This window comes from Tupaia chinensis, unplaced genomic scaffold (assembly GCF_000334495.1).
Source record: "Tupaia chinensis unplaced genomic scaffold, TupChi_1.0 Scaffold000031_1, whole genome shotgun sequence".
Classification (NCBI taxonomy): Eukaryota; Metazoa; Chordata; class Mammalia; order Scandentia; family Tupaiidae; genus Tupaia; species Tupaia belangeri.
The window spans coordinates 1,248,703-1,253,282 of NW_006159461.1; the positions used below are offsets into that span (position 1 = coordinate 1,248,703).

At 43.0% G+C, this 4,580-nt stretch overlaps 1 protein-coding gene across 2 annotated transcripts in view; it reads left to right on the plus strand.

The window, feature by feature from the left end:
- Window positions 1–2,203: 2,203 nt before the first annotated feature.
- LOC102472026 (ST18 C2H2C-type zinc finger transcription factor) overlaps window positions 2,204–4,580 on the plus strand; it is a 140,700-nt gene continuing 138,323 nt past the window's right edge. The window contains exon 1 of one of the 2 annotated variants that reach the window (XM_027771407.1): window positions 2,204–2,254. The gene's annotated coding sequence lies outside the window, so the exon portion shown is untranslated. The remainder of the gene's footprint in view (window positions 2,255–4,580) is intronic. The other variant, XM_027771409.1, reaches the window with a different exon arrangement.

The following is a 4,580-nucleotide window of genomic DNA, read 5'->3' on the forward strand; positions in this document are numbered from 1 at the left end:
CTATATTATGGCCTTGATCCATTTCACTCTTGCAACTTGACCTCCAAGTTTAATTTGAAAACCTAGTTTTCTGAATGCACTATCTGTCTCTTAGATGTTTATGTAGGGCTTGCATGCCACACCAAGGAGAGGACAATAGCTCAACGAAATGCAATTATGGGACCAGCCTTCCGAGCACAATCAAGGAAAGGTGCATGAATATTTATGTCTTCTTTCCAAGGACTTTAGTGGGGAGGCGGCAGCATGGCGTGGTGACCACACGGCAGGCCCTTGGGTAGCTGAACTGCAAAAGGAAGTTAGGCCTGGGGCAGTTACGAAGGTCGCATGTAAGCATGTTGCTGGAACTCCCACAGGTGCCTGCTGGCACGCTCTGCAGCCTGCACTTCAGGTAAAGAACTCCTGGGGTGCAGGCTTCCCTTGCCTTTGGGGGATTTTTCAGAGTTAGTAGCACTTGTATGGCGGGAGAACAAAGGCTGCATCGTCTGGATGCTCACCCATGGGAGTCGATTCCTCAGGGGTACCTGACGGTTCTCATTCTAGCTCTCACATGCCACTGATCTCTCACTCTGGGTACTTGTTCAGCACAGGGAGGGGTGACTGCGGGAGTTGAGCCACTTTATATGCAACAGAGACTCTCACAGAGAAGGGGGATTTCACAGCACGGCGCTCACCACCCCGAGCAGACCAAGCCATTTTAATCTTAGGCAGTGTCACATCTGTCATAAACTCATGTGGTTTCAAAAGAAGGAAAATCGACAGAAAAAAAGAATCACCTCTGTTTCATCATTGTTTTCTCTTATTGGGTAGTTTTAAAATATTCATAACAATGGACCATTTTACTTAGATGAAAGCCACTGCAGTTACCGATTGCAGTGAATACTTTTTGTTTGCTAATTTAAAAAACAGTTCCATGATCGGCGTGGTGTTTATTATGAAATGATGACAAAAGAGTTCTGGTGGTTTTAATAGTTTTAGCTTACGAGCGCTGCCGTTAATTTTGTCTGTAGTGTTGCAGGTGAAAAAATGCACAATGGATAAATAGTCTATATTGGTTTAACTGAACATAATATATAGTGTGTTCTGGAGTTGTTTGTCTCAATAGACTATAGTAATCAAAAGTAATGAACCTATTATGTGCAGGACCTTGGAGAGCGCCGAATGGCAGTAAAAGTGTGGCACATAAAAGGTTTATTAAAGGGAATTAAAGTCCATCATTGCCACACCTGCTCCCCTATTATAAGTCTATGGCAGGTCAGTGCCTTCAATCACAACTCAGCCTCTGAGAGCGGAGACGCGGCTCCCGTCACCACCGCACTCACACCGCCTCGTGCTGGTGTCAGAATTTCAGCACGGGCAGCGCGGACAGCACCTTCTGCCTCTGACTCCACAAGCAGAAAACGCGTCCTTATTTAAGAATTCCTTCAGATAATATGCAGAAGTGAATTAAATGATGAGCTGGTCAGCAGATTCTAGAGAAGTGGGTGGGTGTAGTCGGGTGGGAGTCTGCAGAAACTGGCTTCTGAAGTCTTTGCCTCTGTTTGATTTCATTTCTGTGGTTACATGTCTGTGTTTAGTGGTGATGTCTTTGGGGATTTGATACTGACACACACATTGCTCACATTTCACCTTCCTTACACACCGGGGGGATTGCTACCAGATTCCAGTCCTGGAATTCTGGGAGTAAACATACATCAATAATCCAAATTCCCAATGGTATTTGGGGATGTGTTTCAGGGGGTTGCCTTCATCACGTTTTTTTACGCAGGGGATTCTTTTTTCCAATCTAGAAATAGTTATGTGTCAGAAAGGGTCTAGAAATGTAAAGGACTTAGATCTCAATAAATCAGTCCAAAATCTTTTGGGTTGGCAATCGAGGCTCTCCTTCATAGACATGGTTCATCAGAAGGTGCTTTTTCTACCTTTGCAATGCACAAGTGTTTGAATCACCGGCAAACACTTGTGGACAAGGATGCGTGCCCTCTTGTCACTGTTCCCTCTGCTTTCCCCATCTGTGGATGTATTTGAAACACTGGTGGTATGCAAGGGCAGTCGCAGTTTTATCCCTGCAGAGCAGAGTGTGATTCAAGAGTGTGGAAAGCTTCTCTGTTTTTCATAATGACCTTCACAACTTTTAATTACATGTTTTCATGTTTTGGTCAATGTCAGAGGGTTGACCTCAGGACTTTGTTCGTGTTGCAGATGGACACAGAAGCTGAAGATAAAACGCTGTGTTCTCGCACTCAAGGAACCGAAGGTGAGCTAGCAAACGTGTTCTGTGACCCTGTGTCCAACCGCCAGGAAGCACAGGCATTCCAAAGCTCAGTCCCAGATGTATAGTCAGGATGGTGACAACTTCCTCAGACCTCCTTTTGTTTGGTTTTCAAACCAAGACAGGGCACTGGTTCTTGGCCTCTCAAGGCCAAAGATAATGAACCAGGATTTAACACTCGGAAAAGTCCACGTAGTGTATAATGCTAATTTTTACAAACTGCAATCGTGAGTGGATTTGGACATCATGCAAAACACCATAAGGTTTTGCAAGAGAAGGATGCTTTCGGACACCTTCAAATTATGGACATGACCTTTAACGGCCAAGGGAACAGACAGGCAGATTGGTTTACTGCCAAAGCAGGCTTTGAGTTTTACATGATCTGGTTTAGTAGCTCCCAATCTAAACTTAGTTCAAGTGAAATGACGATGTTTGTTTTTTGATTGTCCCTGCTGGGAATTTCCTGCAGCTCTGCAAAGTAATGTTTGGAAGGTTTAACTTGCCGGTTATCCTTCTCTTTTTGTAACCAACAGATGGTAATGTAATATTGAAATATAAACAGGCCCTGGATGATCTAAACATCTGGAAAACAGGATTGACTGGCAATAATGCCCCTTAAGGAACATAACTTTTATTATAATTAGCTATATTTGTGTGACCCTTAATTCTAAGTGGGAAACTGTAGGCTCACCATGGCCTCTGAAATCACTCGGGCTGGCTAGCTGCTTCCTACCACACCTGGTCCTTGAGTCTGCATCGCGGAGGAAGGGTGAGGCGTGGAGCTGCCTGTGCTCCTCTGGGAGGGTTTGGCATTTACAGTTGAAAATGCCCAGTTGAGTGGATGTTCTCGGTAGAGAACATGTATGTCTATATATGTAGTCAAGGTAATTAACCCCTTTGGAGCAAAGTCCAGGATCCCTATATTCAAGAGTTTGTTTATTTGTTTTTGCTTTTTAGTTAAAATGTAACCAAGGTTATCATTAACCATGGTAACCAAAATGCAGAATAACGGTCCATACAGGACTCTTCCCTACCCAAAGTTGTACACTGTATTAGTTTTCAGTTTCCGTTTAAATGAACCACATCATGTATCGTAATGTTCAGGATTCAGTTTTTACTCTTTTTTTTTTTAAAGTCTATTTATTTATTTCATGAGAGTGAGAGACATAGTGGGGGATGGATGGGCACCTTCAACAGTCTCTCACTAGAATCCCTCCTCACCACTTTCTTAGCCAGCCAGGATCAAGGGCATGTGCCCACATCCCACACGCATGGGTTGGCCCACGAACTGACCCCATGACCTTCCACATGGAATCAGCATCTTAGTAAACCACATCTGGCAGCACCACCATGACTGGCCCGATGGTTCTTTCTTTCTTTCCTTTATTGCCTGAGAGCATGTGCACTTGCCAGAGAGAAGCAGAGAGAGAGAGAGAAGGAGAAAGCACCAGCCCAGTGTGGCCATGGCCCAATCCCTTCTCCTCTGTTTCTCTATACTACTGAGATTATAGGCACACATATGCATACATTTGGAATCTTTTTCAAGCTTCTGGGCCAGGATTCAAACCATGGTCAGCCATGTGGAATCCAGTTACCTTAACCACTAGGCTACAGGGCCAGCTTCTGGCCTGGTATTTCTAAACACTAAATTTTTATGCAGCATGCTTTTCAATAGAATACAAGATTAATAAAAACAATTTGTTTTATTACTTAAGACAAGCTCAGGCTTGCAATAATATCCACATTTTAGAGACGGTATTTGGATTATTTGAATCTCTTACTTTGTCTTCTAAAGCACACGACTCTATCTTGCTTTTAAAACGTGGGTCTTTTAATTTGCAAAATTCATTTTGGAATGCACATTCTTTTGGCACGTGCATCTATACCCCTAAGTACAGCCAAAATGTTCTTCTAGAAATAAAACAACTGTTTCTCATGAAGCATGAGTAATCTTTAAGACCACCTGTTGTCTCTCCCGATATGCTGCTTATCCTGTGTAGGCAGGTATTTATAAACATGAGCTTCTCCAGTCCCCCCATTTCAGTCAGAAACACCAAAGCTCTTTTTCTGTAAGTTCTTAATTTTTATGCTTGTTGATATTGACGTAGCTGAAACTTACCTTCCCCTTACTTTATGTAGGAGGCTGATGGAATAAAATCTTGAGACAAGATTTTATTTAGCAAAGCTTTGCCAATTTTACTTCCCATTTAAAATTTTTCATTTATTTATTTTTTCCATGAGAGAGACAGAGACACAAAGAGCGGTAGCCCCCCCCCCCCCCACTTTTTTTGTTTGTGTTTTTTTCGTCCCT